At 40.9% G+C, this 24,346-nt stretch overlaps 1 long non-coding RNA gene across 1 annotated transcript in view; it reads right to left on the reverse strand.

The window, feature by feature from the left end:
• Positions 1 to 1,008: 1,008 nt before the first annotated feature.
• LOC139001823 (uncharacterized) overlaps positions 1,009 to 24,346 on the reverse strand; it is a 91,120-nt gene continuing 67,782 nt past the window's right edge. The window contains exons 2-3 of the long non-coding RNA XR_011470109.1: positions 17,141 to 17,193; positions 1,009 to 1,139 (exon numbers count right to left, since the gene is read on the reverse strand). This is a non-coding gene — a long non-coding RNA (uncharacterized lncRNA). The remainder of the gene's footprint in view (positions 1,140 to 17,140; positions 17,194 to 24,346) is intronic.

A 24,346-nucleotide genomic window follows, 5' to 3' on the forward strand; every position in this document is an offset into this window, starting at 1 on the left:
GAGTGTGGATGGGAGAGTTGGAAGGGGTAAACCTCAGCGAAGTACCTCAATCAGATTGAGGACGTTTTTAGCAAAGGCCAGTTTAGGAGTACCCTAATTAAGTTAATAACAATGTACCTACCTATATAGTTTAAGTTTAAAAAATTTGGCTCTCAAAAGAAATTTCAATCATTGTACTGTTGATATTTGGCTCTGCTGAGTAATGAGTTTGCTGATAACTGATCTACACTATGTGGAAGGAAAAGTGAAAATATAAAAATCTTCCTGGGCAATAGTTAACCAACTGACCAGATCATGGGAACCTTAATGGCAAAGCCTGGAAGATGAGAGACAGGGAGGTCTGAGATAGAGGTATGTGAGTGCCTATATGTGAGAGACCACTAAGTATGAAAAGTTTTGTTTACACATTAAATCACACCAGAAAGCATCCACCGGGGAAGAGGCGTTGAAGAACAAAGTACGCAAAATGACTCAGCCAGTGGCACAAGCCAGCCTTGATAGTCAGCTGCCCCAAACTGGTATGATGGACACATCGATGGACACATCAATGGAGGTCATGCATGAGTCAAATAGCATGGATTATGGATTACCCCTCTACCAAGGTGGACCTAGCTTTTGTTGACTCTGAATGTCCAACCCAACCAGCCATTTCAGAGAAAGTTAACTAAATTGGGTCGCTTCCATCCTAGATGGACCAGCAGCCCATCCTCAGAGGGATAGATAGATATCTATTTTATGGGTTGACTTTTCTGTTTGCAGAGTTGTTTTCTCAAACACACTCTGCAATACAGGGACTTATGTAATGTCTTGTTCATAAGCATGAAATATCAGGCAGCATAGCACCTGTCAAGAAATCACTTCACAGGAGTGAGCCCATGATGGTGGGATTCAGTGGTTGTATAGGGGCAAAAAGCAACTATAACACTTTTAAGTTAATTTGTTTATATAATTACCACCGCATTTACATAGCTCTGAAAGGAGTCACATACCTATTTATTATCAGGAAATTCAGGTAAGAGTTGATGTCTTGAGTTTGAAATGCACAGGGAAGGCCAGCAAGCTAGAAACTGTCAGGATTTCTGTGTTGCAGTCTTGAAGCAGAATTCCTTCTTCAATGTTTTTGCTCCATTTTCATTTTACTATAAGCAAGAAGGAGAAACTAATCAGTACCTTCAACACTTGCTGAGAAATGTCCTCAGCTAAATATCTGAGTTTATCACTTATAACTTATTCTTTTCACCCTATAGAGTAAAATTCAAAGCCTCTGCCATTTTATAACAAGAATCACCTTTCTTCCAGTTTCTAAAAACATGTTCCTCGTTTCCATCTGAAACCTTACTAGAAGCAACTTTAATATACATATTTCTACCAATAACCTCTTCAAGTCAACAAAGGCTTTTTCTATCAAGTGCTTTAGAATTCTTCCATCTTCTACTCATTACCAGTTCCAAAGCTGCTCCCACAGTTTTAGGTATTTGTTATAGTAGCACTCCACTCCCCAGTGCCAAAATCTATGTTAATATCCTAGGGCTTCACCCAGCCACTGTGGCTCAGTGGTTGAGCATCAATTTATGCACCAGGAGATTACCAGTTCAATTCCCCATCAGGGCACATGCTTGGATTCAGGCTCAATCCCCAGCAGGGGCCATGCGGGAGGCAGCCAATCAAGGATGTTTCTCTCTCATCATTGTTTCTATCTCTCCCTCCCATTCCTCTCTCTCTAAAAATTAATTTAAAAACATATTTCAAAAAATGTCCCAGGGCTTCTGTAACAAAGTACAGATAAAAATGGGAGACTTAACAGAAATTTATTGCCTCAGTTCTGGAGGCTAGATTTTCTCAAAGCCCACTTATTGGCCTGACAAATGTGTGCTGGTTTTCAGGAGTAAATAGCATTTACTGAAGTCTCTATTATTCTGCATAAGATGTCTGACATTCTATTAAAAATTACAAGAACACAAAGAAAACAACCCATCATCAAGAAGAAAATCACTTTACCAGTATCAAAACCAGGAAGGCCCCAAGTGTTGGGCTTAAATAACTGTGGTTAATATGTACATAATTTCATGGAAAACATATGAACATTATTGGGAAATTTCAGCAAAGAAATGAAAACCATGAGTCAAATGGCAATATGAGAAATAAAAAATGACTGCATTCAAGATGAAGAATTCCTTTGTCAAGCTCATCATTAAATTAGACAAAGCCAAGGAAAGAATCAGTGAGTGTAAGGATAGATCAACTGGAAATTACCACAAAGAGAAAAAAAAAGTGAAAACAAATTAAAAACATAAAAAACAAACAGAAAAACAGAACAGAGCATCCAAGAGCTGTGTGACAATAGCACAAGTCTAGCATATGTGTAATTGGAATGTTGAAGGAGGAACGAAGTAGAAATAATGATTCAGAAAAAAATATTTGATAGAATAAAAATTTTGCAAATAAATAACTAAGTAAATAAATAAATAACGAAATCAAGCCACAGATCCAAGAATCTCAGAGAACCCCAAGCAAGACAAATACTAAATACCCCATTCTGCCCATTCTCTCAAAGACAGTGATGTAGCCAAAGTAAATGCCCATATTTTTATTGATGAGGAAAGGCTGAGTGTTCTGTCTGCATTCACATAAGTTGTATGGAGGCAGAACTCTGAAGGTTACCAAGGGCTTCTTTGCTCCATCTGCCACTTGGTTCCATTTGCCACCTCTCCTACATACTTGCTGTGCAACCATGGTCTTATTACTTAAATCTCATTTCTTTATTTTTTAAAAACAGTCTAATAATACAGGGTTGTTTTCAGAAAATGTATTTAGAGGACCTAGCACCAAACTTGGCATGATTCGGTACTCTCTGATTCCCATGACTTAGTGCTGTGGGGACCATCTGTGAATCAACTCTCTGAGTTACCAGTAGGAGGTAAGGGTGGGTTTCTCCTATTCTTAGATCTCCCATTTATCTGAGGTTCTATGGTCTGTTCCTTACTGTGGCTGGAGGATGGAGGAAAGGGGGAAATAGGACAGGTGTTCAGTGATGACTAATTTTTGTATTCTACATTCTTGAAATGTTCTCTTCTGCCCTGGCTTGGAGAATCATATTTATCTAGTGTACTTATTTCCTGGGGGCAAGCATGGGGAAAAGGGGTTAGGTAAAATCCTCCCTGGCCTCATCTTTTTCCAAATCTTTCTTTATTCCTCCTAAACTATTGTGTTCTAAAACATAAAAACAATACTTCTATTTATTTATTTACCTATTTATTTTTGCTCCTCATTTTCGCTATGACAGCTCATTTTCGCATCAATACTTTTTCTTGTTTCAGAGCCTAAAAGAAAGAATATCAGAGGCTTAAATAGACACACACAAGAAGAGAATGAAGTGAGAGCACATCAGTTTATCATATCATATACTATCATTATCATTGAATCATAATTGTTTTAATAAACAAAACCTTTTGTTTTTGTTCCTAAAAGCAAGCTATCTCCATTGTGTACATAAAGGCCAACTAAAGTATGCTGTGGACCCCGGGTTGTGGGTTTTATCCCCAGTGGGGAATGTGCAAGAGGCAGCCAATCAATGACTCTCTCTCATCATTGATGTTTCTATCTCTCTCTACTTCTTCTCTGAAATCAATAAAAATATATTTTAAAAAATCACAAAGGAACAAAGTTCCAACTACTTGCTCCAACCAAAATTTCTGTCTCTTTCTTTTTCCCCTCTCACAAAAAAAATTTCTCCAAAGTATGCAAATATTTATTATGAAACATATTTCATCTTTCTGTATAAAAGAATATAAACACATTGGCTGACATATGGGCCCATGTGTTCCTTCACCGAGGTGTGATGAGACTCAGAACAGCATATGTGCCAGGTGATGGAGAGCTTGCCAGAGTGCAGGTGGGACTGTTGCTGTCTTGTGAAACAGGTGCACGGAAGCCCATGTGAATAGAAGGCCCTGTGAAGTGAACTTATGGTTACTCAGACCCACAGCACTAGCACAGGACTATTAAGTTCAGATTCAGCTGTTTATTTAGCACCTTCCATGTGAACTTAGTGGACTTTAGGACTTATTCAGTCACAGAAATCACTTTACAGAATGGAAATTATTCATCCATTTGAGATTTGAGGACTCAAAGAAATTAGGTAAACTTCCTGTAGTGGTCATTCTTAAATTTTAGCATCATAAGAATTATTTGAAAATCCATTAAAACAGAGATTGCTGGGCATGACCACTCCACCCCCAGAACTTCTAAATCAGCAGTTCTGGGAGCAGCTGTATAAGTCACACTTCTCACATATTACCAGCTGCTGCTGGTCCAGGAACCAGTCTTCAAAAACCACTTTTCTAGTGTGCAGTGCACAGTGCTGAGGTCCAAAACCCTGTAGACTGAAGCATGATACCCCCGTGCTATTAGTCAGAAGCAGGAAAGCCAATGTCATTGTGCTCAAGAGGCAGGAGCAGAGTGCAAAACTGGATACCACACCAAGGAAGTCGGAATAGTTCTAGGACTGAGGAGCCAAGTCAGAGGGTCTCAGAGGACGGCCACAGGCACATCTGGACTTCCCCAAACAGGGTTTAAATGGCTGCCGGAGATGAAGTGTGGGAGTGGGTTCATCAGAGTTTAAATGTACAGAGTAGAGTGGTCAGGATAAGATACCAGTTTTTGACTTTTAAATGTTTCATTCTTACTGTTCCTTTGTTATATGGTAAACTCAGTTTATACCCAAAGTCAATAACTCTAATCAGAAATGGCCAGTCTATGTGTGTGTGTTTTTGAATAGGAATAGGTGAGACTCCTTTCAACTCGTATATTGAAGTTTTTTAACCTGAACACCCCATTGACGATGGAGGCAGGGATGAGTTCAGGACTAAAAGTAACTGCCCTTGACTTTGAAGATCTTATATCTAGTGAGATGCATCTACCCCAAGTCAGAATGTGACAGGGCTAGGAGGGAGGAGGGATTAATTAATTCCAGTTTGAGAAAAGCAGTGCTGAGAAGGAAGACACCTGAGAGATGAGCAGGAAGTTTCCTGGCAGAGACAGTGAAATTGGATAGGGACTATTGTCTAATATGTGGAAGGGAACATATTTTCCTGTTCCAAAGGGAATGGTATTCTTTTACCTTAGACTCATTTCCATCCATATTGGAGGAAAACTTTTTTTTTTTTAATTTTAACACTTCCAAAATGAAGGTAAATATATAGAAGAAAAGGCAGTTAGAGAAAACACATCTTACAAAGGCAAAAAGTCTCCTTGAGTAGAAAACACTTTGTTTTATCTTAATCTCTTTCCTGCTTACAACCCTCAAGGGAGCATTTCTTTTAGAGCTACTGAATTCCCTGAATTCCACTGTGTGCTTGCACAAACTTCTTACAGTCAGTGTAAAACAAAGGAAGTTTTTTTTTGTTTTGTTTTGTTTTTTTACCTTAGGGGCATCCTTTTTCATTCCATATGCAGTATATTGAGAAATTAGCTGGATTAATGGTAATAAAATACAACACTTAAAATATGTATTGCTTTATAATTTCCACTAATAGACTTATATTAGTCCGCTTGGGCTGCCATAAAATACCACAGACTGAAGAGGCTAACCAACAGAGATTTATTCCTCACAGTTCTGGAGGCTGGAAGTCCAAGGTCAAGGTGCCAGTAGGGCTGGTTTCTGGTGAGAGCTCTCTTCCTGGATTGCAGACTCTCTCTCACTGTGTCCTCACAGGGCTTCTCTGCTGAGCACATAGGCAGAGAGAGAGAGAGGTATTTGGTGTCTCTTCCTTTCCTTATAGAGACACCAGTCCTAGCAGGGTAGGACCCCACACTATGATCTCATTAACCTTAATTACCTCCTGAAAGCTCTATCTTCAAATATGAATTCCAATGAATTTGGGGGCAACACAATTTAGTCTATAACAGAACTGTGAACTCCTCAAGGTCACATACCTTATGTAGCTTATTTTATCCCTTCCTCCCCCATATTTCCTACCCCATTTCCTAGTACAAGTAGATTATTTTGCTTGAATGTAATTTACATTTACTCTCTCAGTGAACCATCCCAACAACATGATGAAATGGGCAGGGGAATTATTATCATCACCCCAAATTTACACAGGAATAACCATGGTTCTCAGTAAGTATAGTATATACCAGGTACTGTTCTAAGCTCTGCATGAATTAACTAATATTATGCTTATTTTAGTAAAAGGAACTGAAGGCCCAGAGTGGTTAAATAATTGTTCAGGTTGATATCTGTTAAGTGGCAGAATCAGTATCCAAAATCCAGTAACCTGGCTACAGAGTCCATGCTCTTAATCAATATATTACATGTCCTCTCCTTAGGGCCACTGGAGTCAGATAACTTGCCCATGATTTCTTACTTAGCACCTGTTTTAGAGTCCAAGGGCTGCCCTAACAGGTCACTGCAGACTTGATGGTTTAACACTACAGAAATGAGTTCTCTCACAGTTCTAATGGCCAGAAGTCCAAGAGGTTGGCAGAGCCACACTGCCTCCCACAGCTCCAGGGGGGCATCTGTTCCTCATCCCTTCAGCTTCTGGTAGCTGCAGGAATTATTCAGCTTATGACTGCCATACTCTAATATCTTCCTTCATCTGTGCATGGCCTCCTCTCTGTTCCCCTCTGTGTGTCTCTTATAAGGACATTGTCATGGTACTCAGGGCCCACCTGAATAACCCAGGATGATCTCATCTCAACATTGTAATTACACCTGCAAAGACATTTTTTTCCAAATAAGTTCACATTCACAGGTTCTAGGGGTTAGGATGAGGTATCTTTGGGGGACTACCGCTCAGACCACTGTTGCACCAATAGCAAGCAATAATCCTGTATATGGGGTAAGAGCAACACATTCTCTGCCCAGTACTTCTTTCCTAGGAACTTTTCCTCTTGCCTCCTCTCAAATCTCATTCAAATTGGCACCATGATTCTTACTGTGTGAAAGGTACCCAACCCTTGACCATAGCTAGTTGACTTATGGTTCTCAATGATTCCAAGTGATGTAAGTTACACCTTCCCTAAGAAGTTTCATCTTGTGACCAAGAGAGAAAAGTGAAAGCAACATATATATTTTTTAAGTTTGGTTTCTCTTGGCAGCCATATTTTCCAGCAGGGCAGGGTCTAGGATGAGACAAGCAAGACACTTACAACACAAAATTTAGAAGTGAACATTTGTAGGATCTAAAATGAGGGTCTCATTAAATTTTAGGTCCCAAGTGTTTCACTTTCCTCACCCTAATATTGACCCTGTATCTGAGAATGAGCACCAGAGGATCAGAGGAGACCTATGGGAAGAGAGAGGGAGAGAGTAAAGAGGAGCCCTCAAGGTCAGAGTGAGGATAAGAGTTTACAGAGGGAATTGATATCTTTTTTGGGGAAGCTAAAAACATTAAATGTTAATTAGTCTATGCTAATTTATGTCTCCTTTTATTTTCTAAAATACTGAAGGGAGCCCTCCTTGTTTCAGACACAGAAAAATAAAATGTCCTAAATAGGGCCACCATGATATGATGCCTCCTTCTACTGGTACAGAATAAAAACTTTAGGGGAAAAAGCAAAGGGATTACAGGAAGTATTGAGTGAGGCCAATTTTATTTTGTCTCATTTACCAGTTTGCTTATATGGCAAATGGGTTCCCTTTCTGTCTATGGGCACCATCATCTTTGAAGGAATAACAATAATTGCCAATTATTGCCTACCCTATCCCAGGAATTTTACACAGTCTATCTCATTTAATCCTTGCCAGCCTCTTAGTTAAGGGTTTACAGCTCCATTTAATAAGTGAGGAAACTTGGGGTTAGAGAGAATAAGTAAGTAGGCTGCCCAATTGCATGGACCAAATGAATAGTAACATCAAGTGAGACCCAAAGCCTGTGTTCTTTCCATGGCACCAGGCAAGGACCAAGTGGGTCTATTCCGAGGGAAAGGGGACAGGGAGCCTTGGGATCTGTAGTGCTCTCGGGCAGTGCACAATGATTTGTTATCTACCTGCATTTGTTTCAGAGTAGCACGGTAATCCATCCTCCCCAAAAGCAGCTGAGAATGCTTTCCCGCTCCAAAGCCAGATCCGGCAGCAGCTTGGCCACAGCCTGATATATAAGTTAATAAATTTTTCCCTGTCTCTTTTCCTCTTGTACGTGTTAGTGCATTTTTCTTCATTTGCCAAATGTTTAATGTATTTTCATTTCACACCCTTTCTATAAGGTTAGCTAGCAGTTCTTTCCTTATTTCCCCTGGGCTGTTCTATGTCTCCAAATTGTTCATCGTGCGAGATTGTGGAAAGAATCTGTAATGAGGACGCAGAGACTGGGTTCTCACCTGGGCCGTTCCCAGACTTATGTGACTATGGACAAGTTCCTTCCACCCTCTAAGCTTCAGTATCTGTGTGTGTAAAGTGAAGAATTGAGTTTCAGAGATTCCCCATCCTTGCCTGCTGATCTCATGTCAGTCTGCAGCACCTTCTTTATTGTGGGTTCTAGTGTGTGACACAACCTTCTTCATCATCCTCTTTCTAAAAGAAACATCTCCCACAAGCCATCCTTCTCAGGTAAGAGGAGGGTTTAGTTTACTCATTCCCCCTGGATCCATCATGTCGTGGTTTAACATTCCCTTATTTAATTAACAACCAAATTAATAAACTAACAATGTGGTAGAAACTAGATATTCAAAGATGATCAAGACACGGACCTGCCCTTAGGTACACAGGCAGGCAAATAGCGGGGACTCAGAGAGGGGCCTCCCTCACTATGGCCAAGTCCAACATTAAAGAAATTCTCCCAGAAGAGGTCATAACTAAACTGCATCTTACATCTGGTTAATGGCTGTTGAGCCCAGATTCTGCAGTCAGACAGATCTCAGATCAATTCAGGCTTAAATAATCAGGAGCTATATGACCTTAAGGTACTCAATTGCTCTATGCTTCCCTGTCTTGCATCTGTAAAATGAGAAACACAACACTGGATTCATAGGATTGTTAGGAAGAGAAAATGACATTTATTCATTAGAAACATATAAATACAAACTATGTGCCAGGAATGATGCCATATTCCAAGAACAACAGTGAGAGAACAGTGAGTTAAAAAATTATATATATTCAAAAAGTCCCAGGCACCATCCTAAACATTCTGCATGCATTAATTAGTACACACTACCACCCTATGAGGTAGACACTGTTATTATCTACTAGAGACCCAGTGCACAAAAATTTGTGCACTCGGGGTGGGGGGAGGGGGGTCCCCCAGCCCGGCCTGTGCCCTCTCGCAGACTGGGACACCTCGGGAGATAACAACCTGCTGGCTTAGGCCTGCTCCCGGGTGGCAGAGGGCAGGCCCAATCCCTAGGTGCAGCCCCTGGTCAGGCTCAGAGCAGGGCCGATTGGGGAGTTGGGGCGCCGCCCCATCATGCACAGAGCAGGGCGGATTGGGAGGTTGTGATGCCATCCTCAGTCACGCTCAGGGTAGGGCCGATTGGGGGGTTGGGGCACCGCCCCCTGTCACACTCAAGGCAGGGTCGATGGGGAGGTTGCGGCACCACCCCCTGTCACGCACAGAGCAGGGCTGATCAGGGGGTTGGGGCGCTGCCCCCTGTCACTCACAGAGCAGGGCCCATCAGGGGGGTTGGGGCTCCATACCCTGTCACACACAGAGCAGGGTCGATCAGGGGGTTGGGGAGCTCCCCCCTGTCATGCACAGAGCAGGGTGGATCAGGGGGTTGGGGCGCTGCACCCTGTCACACTCAGGGCAGGGCCAATGGGGAGGTTATGGCTCTACCCTGTCACACACAGAGCAAGGCCCATGGAGGGGGGTTGGGGCACCACCCTCTATCACCCACAGAGCAGGGCCGATCAGGGGGTTGGGGCGCCGCCACTGTCACACTCGGGGCAGGGCCAATGGAGAGGTTATGGCTCTACCCTGTCACACAGAGCAGGGCCCGTGGGGGGGGGGGGGGGCGCGCCGCACCCTGTCACACACAGAGCCACAGGGCAATCAGGGGATTGGGGAGCTCCCCCCTATCAGGTACCGAGCAGGGCTGATCAGGGGGTTTGGGCGCTGCCCCCTGTCACACTGATCCCGGTGCCGGGAGGCATATTACCCTTTTACTATATAGAATAGAGGCCTGGTGCATGGGTAGGGGCTGGCTGGTTTGCCCTGAAGGGTGTCCTGGATCAGGGTGGGGGTCCCCACTGGGGTGCCTGGCCAGTCTGGGTGAGGGGCTGAGGGCTGTTTTCGGGCTGGCGAGTGACTGAAGCTTCCAACCGCTCCTTGTTTTCTTTTTTTTTTTTTTTTTATTCTGGGCCAGCTTTAGCTCTGAGGCCTTGCTGCTGAAAACATCGATACAATGTTGCGGTCCGGCTGGCTTTCAGTCTGGCTGGTTTCTGGGGTTTTGTTTAGCTTCTTATTTGGAACATAGTACATAGTTGCTTAGAGTTGCAGCTGAGAAGCCGGCAACTCAGGCGGGGAACGTTGGAGTCCGCAGTCACTGGAGCAAGCAAGCCTCCCTGTTCGCTTCAGTGCATGGCTGCCGGCCGCCATCTTGGCTGACAGTTAATTTGCATAAGGATATGCTGATTAGCCAATGGGAAGGGTAGCGGTCATATGCTAATTACCATGTTTCTCTTTTATTAGTGTAGATTATTATTCCTATTTTAGAATGATGAGGAAACAGGCTCAGAAAGGATATGTGATTAGTGACAGAGCCAGTAAGTGGTAGATCCTGAAGCCTGACCTAGGCAGTCTGACTCCAGTCTCTTCTCTTATCCACTGCATCACCTGCCCCTCCCAACCTACCCACAGCCCTCTGCTACCTCCACAGGTCCTGTGAGCTCTCCAAGTGCAGTGAGTCCTTGTGAAGCTGTCCGAACAGTGGGACACAATCAAAAAGTAACCATGAAGTATAAAGTTACCCTGGGTTCTACAGCTGGTCCAGAACCCAGGCCTGTCCAATTAGAGTACTGCATCCCCATTTCCCAGAGATTGGTTCAATTCTATCAACTGGCCCTAGGAATTCTACTGGGAAGAGTGAGAAAGGTAATATGTAAGCCTGGAGCTGTTGATGGCAAGGCTAGCATGAGACCAAAAGCCAACGGAGAAGGAGGCAGAGCCATTAGACCAGTGGTTCTCAACCTTCCTAAATGCCACGATCCTTTAATACAGTTCCTCATGTTGTGGTGACCCCCAATTTCATTGTTACAAATTGAACATAATTAAAGCATCGTGATTAATAACAAAAACAATATGTAATTATATATGTGTTTTCTGATGGTCTTAGGTGACCCCTGTGAAAGGGTCGTTCGACCCCCAAAGGGGTCGCGACCCACAGGTTGAGAACCGCTGCATTAGACCCTAAGGGACAGGTCCATGACAAAAACCATCCCTGTATCATGAGCCATTAAAAGCTGTTTTGTTTCAGCTGGTTTGGTCTGGGTTTCTGTCACTTGCAACCAATAGTCCTGACTAGCACACTCAGGAAATCATATGTAATGTGCATTACTCATAGTACCACTACTCACCTGGTAAGCTATATGCAGTTATTTTGAAGAGCAAGTAGGAGTTAATCAAGTAGAGGAGGAAAAAGCATTCTCAGTTGAGTGACTGGTTATGTGCAAAGGCACAGATGTACAAGAGATCACTGCATTTTAAAGGAGACTGAAAGTCCATATTAAGCCAGCAATAGCATACAGACCTCATCTTATTAATGTCATCTACTGACCTCCAGGGAACTCAGCTTTAATGAGGACTTTAGTATCTGGCCTGGAAGTTTTCTCTTTAGTTCTTTCCATGCTCTGGAAATTTTTAAGTAACTACAGAAATATATTCTAATTTGCTACTTTTGCTACATCTGCAATAAACGGGCTGAAAATGAAAGATAGCTGATGTCGGGGCATTGGGTCTTTAAGATCAAGAAAACACCATCTTTATCTTTAATTCACCAAGTATCTTATTAGGCTGGTCTAGCACATTCTAGAGCTTGGCCCTTTCTGATCAGCCTATCCTTCAACAGGTAATTATTACGGGGATTATCTCTATTTTAGGATGAAGAAACAAAGTCTCAGAAAGGTTAAGTAGTTGACTTGACATTGCAGTTAAGCTGTGGTGGTTCTGGAACTTGAACCAAGCCTGTCTGACTCCCAAGCCCATGCTGTTTGCATTATTCAGCCTTTAGTTAACACTTGTGTCCCAACTGAAACACGAGACTTGGCAATAATACTTTCTATTACCGATTACCATTATGTGATTTCACAGAGATCATTTGTATTCATCTCCAAACTCCCACAAAGGCTTAAGAGATTGTCTTGACTCTGCATGGGACACAGATAACACAGAATTACCACCAGCCACCCACTGGGACAGACTACAATGAGATAAAACACACAACAGTCAGATAAAGGTCTCTTGTCAATACTGGCTGATTGATGGTGGCAGGGATTCTTGCCTGGAAGGAATGGGAATCTGACTAATTTCTCCTTGTATTTCTGTTAGTTTCAGATTCATACATTTTGAGTCTGTTATTACATAAATACCAATTTAGAGCTGTTATGTTTTACTGGTGGATTTACCTCGTCACTTTATATAATTATGAAAAATCTCTGTTTATCTCTACCAATACTCTTTGCCTTACAACCTCCATTGTCTGATAACAGTAAAGCTATACCAGGATCTTATGTTAAATATGTGCATGGTACATCTTCCATACTTTTAGCTCCAAATTTTCTGAGTCATTATATTTAAGATGCATCTTTTATAAACAGCCTTTAGTTGAATATCCAGCTTGAAATTCTTTGACATTTTCTTAGAATATCTATTCTGATTACTTGTAATGTGCTTACAAGTATATTTGGGTTAAAATCTACTATATTCCTATTTGATTTTTTCTTTGTCCTTTGCATTCTTTGTTCTTTTTCTCCTCAAACTTATTGTGTATTCTTTTATTATGTCATTTTCCCTCTGTATGAAAATGTTAAGCCTACATTATTTTTTCCTTACGATAATCGTACAGATCACAATATATCCTCACTTATCAGAGTCTTCCATAAATTAGTATTTATATTACTCAACAGGCAATTGAAGAACTTAGAGCACTTTAACTAAATTCATCCTTATTCTACCTCTTCTGCTCCTATTGGTATGGACATTGACTCTACATATATGTTAAATGCAATATGCAATTTTGATTTAGATTCACCACACATGTTTACCCTTTCTATTACTTTTTATCCCACTTTGAATTTTCAAACTTCAAATGAGATCATTTTCCTTATACCCAAAAAGCTTACTTTAGTATTTCCCTTTGATAGATCTACTGGCAATAAATAATTTCAATAAATTTATTTGAGATGTCTTACTTTCCTTTATTTTAGAAAGATATTTTCATCGTGATTATAATTCCACATTGGCAATTATTTTCTCTTCATACTGTACAGATGTCACCCCATTATTGTCTAGTTAATTATCACCAAATTGATCAGTATACTCAACACAATTCTTATCAAAATTCCAGAAAACCTTTTTTTTGGTAAAAATCAGTAAGCTTTTTCTAATATTTATGTGGAAATGAGAAGGACCTAGAACAGCCAAAACAACTTTGAAAATAAAGAACAAAATTGGGAGACTTAAACTGATTTAAAAATTTATTGAAAAGCTTCCATTTTCAAAGCAGTTTGGCTTTGGCTAGAAGACTGACATATAGATCAAAGAAAGAGAATAGTGAATACAGATATAGATCTACACAGATGTGGTTGGTGGCTTTCTGACAAAGATGTCAAGGCAATTCAATGAGGAAAGAAAAGTCATTTCAAAAAATGGTACTGGATCAACTAGATACCCACAAAGAAATAAACACCAACTCTGACTTACTCCAGACACAGAATGTGCTCAAAACAAATCATAGAAGTAAATATAAAATTTAAACTGTAAAACTTATATAATTAAAGCATAGGGGCGGGGGGATTCTTTGCAACCTTGGAAAAAGTAAAGTTTTCTTAGAACATAAACACCATTAGCCATAAAAAAAGAAATGATAAATCAGGCTTCATCAACATTTTAAAGTTTTGTTCTTCAAAATACTTCGTTAAAAAAGAAAACAAAAGGAAAGTTACAAACTGTGACAAAGTATTTGCAACACGTATCAAAAGATTTCTTCTAGGGAGAACCAAGATGGCAGCGTAGGTAAAAGCCTGTACTTGCTGCATCCCACAACCACATCAAAATTACAACTAAAATACAGAACAACTATCACCCATAACTGCGGGAAAGCTGGCTGAGTGGAAATACTACAACTAGAGAGGCAGAGAAGAAAGCACACTGACACTGGCAGGAGGTGCGGAGGATCAGAACAGGCTGGTCCAGCACCCAGGTGTGCTGCTGCTTTTTAATCAGGAGGGAGATTGCCTCTGCAGAGGCTGCCTGGAGGAGCAAGGAGTCCCAGCCCCACAACAGACCACAGCCCAGGGTCCCAGAGCTGGGGAAAGAAGTCCCTATGGGCCATAAGGACTACAGACTGTAAAATACAGAGCAGATGGGGCTGAGTGACACACATGCTGCTGGACACCCAGGTGCTCCTCTTAAAAGGCCAGCACCATGAACTGAATTTATAAGCTCCCACTTCCTCTGAGCTCCAGTGCCAGGCGAGGCTCTGGTGTACCCAGACACATACAGGGAGAAACTGGACTGTCTGGCATTGGGGCAGGAACGTGGAGGTGGCTTTCTTCCAGAAGGAGGTGTTCACAGTGGTCATTGTTCCCTTGCTGGGACCTCCCCAGTGCAGGGCTGACTGGTGATTCCCTGAGAACGCCCCTCCCACACCCACCCAATTTACAACCCCACCCAAGCTGTGGGCAGTGGCTTTTGCATATGAATAGTCTGTCCTTTCTCAGGCTAAAATCCTGTCAAACAAGCTGAAGCTGGGTCAGGGAGCACCAAACCTGTCAATAAAAGGCCCAAAACCAGTACCAGCACCAGCACCAGCACCAGGACCAGCTTGCCTTGCTTCACAGCTGGGCCTCGTCTGGGCACTTCTAAACCCGATACAAAGAGGAGGAATCTGCAGATCTCTCTGTAGCTCCTGCTGGATGGCCCCAGGCAGTGGCTGACTTTGCAACTCCCTGGCAACCCAAGAGCCAGTATACCAGTGGTCAGTGTGAGACCATACCAGATTACAACTCTTCACATCCATAAGCATAACAATCAAGGGGCAGACTCAGTGAGCACCAAAGCCTCACTGAAGCAAGTCCTGCTCCATAGGGTGTCTCCTGCACAGCAGTTCTCCCACTGTAGTTGCAGCTGGTCCCCACAGCCAATTGGCCTGGAGGTCAATTCCTCCAAGTGACACCAACAGCAATCAAGGCTCAACTACAACAAAACTGTGCACACAGCCCACAAAGGAGTGCACCAAGAGCGTCCAACTCAGGTGATTGGGGAGGTTGAGCCACTGGGCCCTATAGGACACCTACAACACAAGGCCACTCTGTCAACTCAAGGAGACTTAGCAGCTACCCAATACATACAAACAAACACAGGGAAGCAGCCAAAATGTGTAGACAAATAATCATGTCACAAATGAAAGAAATGGAAGAAAGAAACTACTGGATATAGAGTGCAAAACCACAGTTATAAGGTTACTCAAGAATTTTCTAGAAACCTCCAAGGAACTTAGTGAGACTTTCAAGGATCTTAGTGAGAATGCCAAAAAAAAAATGGAAAAGGACCAGTCAGAAATTAAGCATACACTGACTGAAATAAAGAATAATATACAGGGATTCTACAGTAAACTAGAGAATCCTGAGAATCAAGTCAAAGATTTGAAATACGAGGAAGCAAAAAACACCCAACCAGAAGAGCAAAAAGAAAAAAGAATCCAAAAATATGAAGATAGTACAAGGATCCTCTGGGACAACTTCAAGCATACCAACATCCGAATTATGCGGGTGCCAGAAGAAGAGAGAGAGCAAGATACTGAAAACCTATTTGAAGAAATAATTACAGAAAATTTCCCCTACCTGGTGAACGAAATAGACTTACAAATCCAGGAATTACATAGAACCCCAAACAAGAGGAATCCAAAGAGGACCACACCAAAATACATCATAATTAAAATGCCCCGGGCAAAAGACAAAGAGAGAATCTTAAAAGCAGCAAGAGAAAAACAAGTTAGTTACCTACAAGGAAGTATCCATATGACTGTCAGCTGATTTCTCAATAGGAACTATGTAGGTAAGAAGGGAGTGGCAAGAAATATTGAAAGTGATGAATAGCAAGAACCTACAACCAAGAATACTCTACCCAGCAAAGCCATCATGTAGAATTGAAGGTCAGATAAAGAGGTTCAAAAATTTATTGAAAAGCTTCCATTTTTAAAGCAGTTTGGCTTTGGCTAGAAGATTGACATATAGATCAAAGAAAGAGAGAATACAGATATAGATCCACACAGATATGGTTGGTGGCTTTCTGAGAAAGAAAAAGCTAAAGGAGTTCATCACCACCAAACCAGTATTATATGAAATGCTGAAAGGTATACTTTAAGAAGAGGAAGGAGAAGAAAAAGGTAAAGATAAAAAATATGAACAACAAAGTAACAACTAATACATATCTGTCAACAAGTGAATCTAAAAATCAAATGAATAAATAATCTGACGAACAGAATAAACTGGTGAATGGAATAGAATCAGGGGCATGAAAATGGAACAGACTGACAATTCTCAGAGGGAAGGGATTGTGTGTGGGGGCGTGCAGGAAGAGATTAGACAAAGATCTTATATGAATGTATACATTACCTATGGACACAGACAATAGGGTGGCGAGGGCCTGGGGTGGGGTGGGAACCAGGTGGAGGGGAGCTATGGGAGGATAAAAGAGGGACATCTGTAATAATCTCAACAATAAAGATTAATTTTAAAAAAGAAATTAAAAAAAAAGACTTCTAGCAAGATTATTTAACCACTTCTTACAAATCAATAATAGGACAAATAACACATTAAGGAAATGAGCAGATATTTAAACATTTAGATAATTTACGGATGAAGATATATTGTCAATAGGCATTTAAAAACATGCTAAAATCATTAGGTATCTAAGATATCCAAATTAAAACCATATTACTACACTACATTCGGAAGACTAAAATGTTTTTAAAAACTAACCTTATCGAGTGTTGGTGATAATGTAGAGCAGGTGGAATCCTCTTTTACTGCTGCTGGGAATAGAGAGTGAATAGTACAAACACTTTAGAAACCAGTCTGATAGTTTCTTACAAATGTATGCATATACCAATCATAGAATCCCACCATTTTACTGCTAAGTATTTACTGAAGAGAATCAAAATCATATGTCCACTCACAGACTTTTGCACAAATGTCCATAGCAACTTTATGTGTAATGGGAAAAAGCTGAAACTAGCCCAGTTGCCCATGAACAGGTAAATGAATAAACCAACTGTGGCATAATCATGCAATAAACCACTACTCAGCAATAAAAAAGAATTAACTATTTATACTTACAACATGAGTGAATCTCAAAATCTCTACCCTGAGTAAAAGAATGGATATAACAAGCTCTTCAAAGCCTGACTGGGTACTCCTGGCTTTCCTAGTGGTCCAGTTGGTCATCAGTCTGTTCAGCGGCTTTATGAAAGTATATGTTGTGGTTAATACCCTGCTATCAAATCACAGTGGGTGCCTTTTATTCTCCACAGGACATAACAGCTTTAATCTGTTCTAAATAAATATTCTGATTGTGTCTAGTCCAGTGGATTTTTCACATGAAATGTCCCATGACACAAAGTGCTTTTCTTAAAAAGGCTCAAAATGTATACATATCTATCTATCTATCTATCTATCTATCTATCTATCTATCTATCTGCCTAATATGCAAATTGTCCTCTCAGGAGTTCAACTGGGAGACTGGGAGTTGGATTGGTCACTATGATGTGCGCTGACCACCAGTGGATAGCACGGAATGAAGGAAGGTCCCAGTCGGCCCAGATCGCTGGCCAAGCCTAGGGACCCCATGCATGCATGAATTTCATGCACCAGGCCTCTAATTTATAATATAAAGTGTACATGACCTAACATTGTGTACACAAAGAGGAAGTCCTTTCCTTGCAATGCCTGAGTGCTCAGCATTCCCAAGATAGGCAAACCGACATCTACTGTGATGTTTTACTCATGTTCTGGGGAAGCTCTAGGCAGGCTACCAGCTTGCCTTACTGGTAGCAGCTGTCTCTGCTATCCTATATAATTAAAGCATAATATGCTAAGCGTCCGACCGATGGGTCAACCATTCGGTCGACCACTTGACCAGTTGCTTTGACACGCACTGACCACTAGGGGGTAGACGCTTTGACCAGGTTAGCTTGCTGCTGGGGTCTGGACGATTGGGACTGGGCAAGAGGTCTGGACATGCCCTGGAGCCCTCCTGTGGTCCCTCCCTGGCTGGCCGGCCCCCATTGGCCCCAGTTGGGACTGGGCAAGACGGCCCCAATTGGCCCCGATTGCCATCCAGGCCAAAGGACCCCACCTGTGCACGAATTCGTGCACCGGGCCTCTAGTTGGAAATAAAAAGGAAAATGATCTCTGTATTATTATGGATCAAAAGCAAAGATGGAAGTTCCTAGGTTTTTCTGAGATTTTTAGAAGATCATCCAGTCCTTTTGGATATGATACACTTGGGGTGAGAGAGGAAGGATACTTTGGAGGTGGCATTCCGGAAAACCCATTTTGCCAAACCCATATGTGTACATTCTAAAGGAAATGAAAGCCATATGTTTCTGATTCATTTACATGTAATCCATCAAAATATTATTTTGTAAAAGGTACTTAATGTCCAAGAAACCTGCCAAGACTTCTTATAAATATTTTTTTCCAAATGACCAGCTGCATTGAGGCAGCTGTGTAAGAAGTTATCCTTTAAAAATGGAAATGGTTTCAAAGTTTCAAGCACATTTTAAACTTCCCCAGGGCAGCCTGGCATGATAGAAATAGCACAGGCTTTGGAGTTGAACAGACCTGGATTTAACACCTAGTTTACTTATTAACATTCAAAAAATATATTGCTATGTATTTATTTGTTTGTTTAGAGTCTAGTTTGTGCTGGGCAAAAGATACTATATTGAAATATGGATATAACAGTTGACAAGTGGAATAAATAATACCCTTCCTGTCATTAATGTAGTTACTTAACTTATCTGAACCTATATTTCCTTTTTCTGAGAAATGTAGCTAGTAATACTCATCTAAATGGTCTTCAAGAAAATCATTCAGAACAGACTCATAAATACTGAAAAAAGATTGATGATTGACAGAGAGGAGCAGTTTGAGGGGTTGGGTGAAAAGGTGAAGGGATTGAGAAGTGCAAACTGCTAGTTACAAAACAGTCATGGGTATGTAAAGTATAGCACAAGGAATATAGTCAAGAAAATTGTAATAACTATGTATGGTGCCAGGTGGGTACTTGAGGGAACCCTTTGTAAACCACCATGCTGTACACCTGAAACTAAAACAAAATAATATTGAATGTAAACTGTCATTGAAAAATACATTTTTTTAAAAGTAAAAAAAAGGAAGAAAATCATTCAGGATTGTGGGGAACCAATATAGGGTTAAGCCTCGGACTGACCTGCTGGCAAAGTCACAAACAAGTCCCAGCTTAGAGGGCTCAGTCCTCTTAGCATAATTAGACTTGACCTTATAACACTTCCCAGATCTTACCTGGGAAGCTAATGGGCTGAGGGAAGTGCAGGAACTGTAACTATGGTCAAAACAGGTGAAACTCACAAGAACTGTGTAACTATGGTAACCACTGCCTTGTTTACCTCTGACTATAAAAGGTCGGTGCGGCCTGAGCACTGGGGGAAGTCCTTCCTCTTGAGTTGGACTTACCCGCCTGGCCCCCCAATATTCCAAAATTATCTCTTGTCTTTTCTCTTTCATTTGTGTGCGGCTCCTCTTCCAGATCCTGAACCCTGAACCACACGGGGCATGGAGGGAAACATTTACAACACAGGATGTAACACAATGCCTGGCATGCTAAACACGCTGAATAAGTCTTCTTCCATTTCAACCTCTTTCCATTTGAAGCCACCTTCCCCCTTCAGTCTGTCTGTACAAGGATCCTCACACAAGGTCCCTGCTCCTCAAATACCCACAAAGACTGCAATCATTGGAATGCCTCTCATCTGTTTGGCTCATTATCCACTAAAACAAAGTGACTCCTTTCTCAGAAATACAAAGCAGTATGCTTTAGATTAGGACTAAATGAGAATTTGTATTGAGGATAGTGGGGGGAAAAAGCACAAACTTTGGAGTCAGGACAAACCAAACTTGAATTTTGTATTTGCCATTCACAATTGTTTTTCATCATGGTCAAGTTTCTGAGTTTCAGTTTCTACATCTGTAAAATGGGATAAAATGACCTAATGTGCTGTATTGCTATGACAAATTAAACGGAATAATATATGGGAGGTGCCTAGCACAAAAATGGCAGATCTTATTACTGCCATAAAAAGTAAATCAAAATGTTTCACTTCAAGCTCAAAACTACTATATTGTAATCTTGACAGAGCATAACCTGTTAAACACTTGAACTGTAGGCAACCTGATAAACTCATCAACTCCACCCACAAAACCTACTCAGATAGACCCCTTGAGACTCTTGAAGAAGCCCAAGCTTAAATCTCTATAAGAATGCAAATACAAGATAAGTGGCTTGCTATTAATAGTTCTATTGCAGCCATGAATAATTAATCACAGAAAACTTTTTCACTAAGCATATGCTGCCTCAAAAATCCTTCCTCAGCACTTCATGCGGTCACTACAAATCATTTGGAGTTGGCAAATAAGGTACCCCATTTGCATCGTTGGTGTAATTCATCAAATGGTTTGCATGATCCACTCTTCTGAAACCTCAAGACTATTCAACAGACATTTATTTAGCCCTTACTAGGTACCTGATCATGGGGTTACAGAGATAAGTTAAGCAATGGCCCTGTCCATCAGGTGTACCACAAGGCAGAATAAATAATTGCTAAATAGAGATAGGAATGATTACAGAAAAAAGGAGCATTAAAGAATTTAAAAAGGGGGGAGGGGTATTTATTTTTTCTTATTTGTTCACTCTATCCAGAGTGCCTAGACTAGAACTAGCAAATTGTAAAAATAAACAACTTTTTAAAGCAAATGAATGAGATGAATTTATTGAGCACCCGTTGTCTCTATTTGATACTTGCTCATTTAGAGAACAACCATACTAAGTGGGAAAGTTGGAGGGACACCAAAGGAGAGCACCAGTTCAGTGGGATTTTGAAGCTAAGACCATTCATGGACTTAGCATAATTAGACTTGAGAGAAGAGAAGAAGGAAGACTTCGCCTGAGCAAATACAAACAGGCAGGAAAGTTCACGGCCTTAGGATGCTTTATGTTTTTGAAGATTTGGAATGTCTGCCTAGCCCAGGCCACTGGCTATGCTTAGACAGACAGAAAAATAACAATGTCTGTGGCCACGTGGAATAAAGAACTGGGTCAAAGGAAGGTGGTGGAAGATGCCAAAAAGAGAAGCTGCTATGCATGGTTGCTTGGATTTTACTGATGCTATTTTTCCCAGCAGTCACTGCTGCCTGCTTGATCATTAGCACCTGAACATCTTGTTTGTTTCCACCAGACGGAAGTAATATACAATTATGCAAATCACCTTAACTCCAAGTTAGGAATCACAGGCCAGTCAATAATGTTGATGCATTATGAAAGGGCAGCTCCTCCTGGAAGAAATAACACGAGGAGCCGATCATAAGCAAACATTTTGAAGCCTGCAGAGGACCGGTCCCTGCAGCGCCATCTATTATCATATTTCCACATAATTAGTTTGTTTTCCACTTGAAATCAGAAAGCGGTTCGACATTGCCTTCCCTGCCTCAGGATGGAAGAGCATCCAGTGGAATTCTCCTGCGAAGGTTCATATGGTGAATAATTAGTGAGAATTAATCTGCGGAAATTAAAGTTTGGAATATTGTAGAACTCATGAATAGTGCATGGGACAACTGGGTGGAGGAAGAGAGGAGCAGCATCCCCTGGTAGACAATCAGGGAAGGCTGCTGGCAATCCGGTTTTTAATCAGTGCTGCACAAGCCAGAGGGTGGAATATGGCGACAGGCTGTGGAGAAATAATGTCAACTTTTACAGGCAGGATAGAGAAACGTTTTTAGTGACACCTATCTCCGTGTTCATTGTCAGTAGTGTTTATTTGGGTGGAATCAGAGGGTTTTCTCCAATCGATGTCGATAGCATTAACTACTTTAATCCTTGCAACGGCCCTGTGTCTTCAACTTCATCATCCCCGTTTTTCTGACAGGGAAACTGGGACTTAAAGAGGCACCGGAATTGGCTGGAGCCTCCACTGAGATCAAAAGGCGTGTCTTTCTGAATGCAAAGCCCAGTAGCTTAAGGGTAAACAAGGCACTGGCTGGAATCAAACTGAAGTAGGTTCAAAATGTTAGTCCATGTAAGTATCAGTTTCCTCAACTGAAGTGTATAGGACGAAGGCATATAATTTATAAAATTGTCATCAGGGTACATGGATAGCACATGTAAGACTTTCACACAGTATCTGGCACATAGGAGGACACAATGAATTCTATTTATATGAAATAAAACGAGTAATTTCCCAAACATTACTCTGACACTAAAAGGTATAGGCATCTCATCAGCCCTGGAAATAATCCCCTCACATCACATGATTTAAGGATCAAGGTATAGCTCCCTCTCTCCTACAGCACCATGATGGCAGGTTTTCCAAGTTTCTGCTAACCTGAAAATAAATTTCAAAGGAAAATTTGCAAGTGATCAGGGTTAATGTCTCCAATTATTAAGTGAGTGAAAAAAAAAATGGGACAGCAGGAACAACAGCAGGGGAGCATTTTTTAAGAAGTAGAAAGCAAAGATATTTTTTTTTGGTAGATTAGAGTGGTTTTATTTTCCATGGCTGTAGCACACTATTTAGCAATCGTTGCTATGATTACCAGAACAATATGGTCACCAGAGTTGAAAATATAGTAAAAGAAACAGAGCATGTTTTAAAAGGAAAAAAAAATGGTATATTTTCTTTATTCCCCAATTATAAATTTAAAACTTACTATAGAATAAAACTATATAAAAGTGGAAAGAAAAAACTCTCTGTAAACTTAGAGATCTCCCCTGTTAACATGTTTGATATTTTGGTTGTTTTCTTCCAATTTTTTTTTTTTCTGGGCACATTTTTCCATAATCTATCTGCAATTAAAATGTTCATTTTTATTTCAAATAGCAAAATAAGTGTTTCTACAAAGATTCTAAAAGCATACGAATTTTTTTTAAGTAAGACCTAACTAATATACAGAATATTAATTGCTCTCAAAACAAGGAATTGTTTTTGAATTCAAAGATCACCTTTTGTTGCTTTATCTGAGAGAATGGTTTCCAATCCAAATGCACATTTGCCTCTCAGGCATCTGTTGGATTTGGATGAGGTTTCCAGATTGAGTTGAGAAATGGTCATTACAGTTAAGCTGCAACTTCAATCTTGAAAATGAATGAATGGATCCAGTCCAGTCCTTTGGCTGGGACCCAGTCTTTAAAATCCAGCAGAACAATGAGTATGTGGCTTCGCAGCCAGCTGGTATCAGACTTGGGCAGGGAGAGTGTCAAAATATTAGTGACTTTTTTACATTTGTCAAAGCTGAGGCCAATATAAGAAATGCAGACAGCTTGCAAATGTGGGTTGGGTTGTGCACCAAAGGGTTTTTGTGTGTGTGTTTTTTTTCAATCCTGCCCACCGGATGTCAACATTTCCTGGCTTTCCGACTACATCTCCAACAAAGACAGAGTGAAATATCTTTTACTTCTTATATGAAAGCCACTATAGATTTATCATCAATGTATCAGCCACTAATTTATTATTTCAGGGCAATGTACTCAGCTGGAATAAAGGGGCCATCAGCATTTCCATGGCAATTCCTCCTTTTCTTTTCTTGTTTTTTAATACATCTGCTTACTCAGTTGTTCCTGAACCTGGCAGGCAAGGTCTCAGTGAGAGAATAAATATATTTATACAAAATGTTTAAGAAATGCTGCCCACATTGAGTTAGAAAAATAAGCATATGCTAGTGCTGTCTGGCACTCTCTTTGCAATTCCGGTATCTCTCCAAAAGAAAAAAAAATCTACAACTGAACATTTTTATTTTATTTTTAAAAGAAACATTGCTGGCAGCCAACGTGCAATATGGACTTGATGAGGTTTTTTTTTCTTTCTCTCTCTCTCCTCTTTATTATTTTCTTTGAAACACACACACACACACACACCCACACACACACACACCACA

Source organism: Myotis yumanensis, unplaced genomic scaffold, assembly GCF_028538775.1.
Source record: "Myotis yumanensis isolate MYYU_CA2020_CCGP unplaced genomic scaffold, mMyoYum1.0.hap1 SCAF_2, whole genome shotgun sequence".
Classification (NCBI taxonomy): domain Eukaryota; kingdom Metazoa; phylum Chordata; class Mammalia; order Chiroptera; family Vespertilionidae; genus Myotis; species Myotis yumanensis.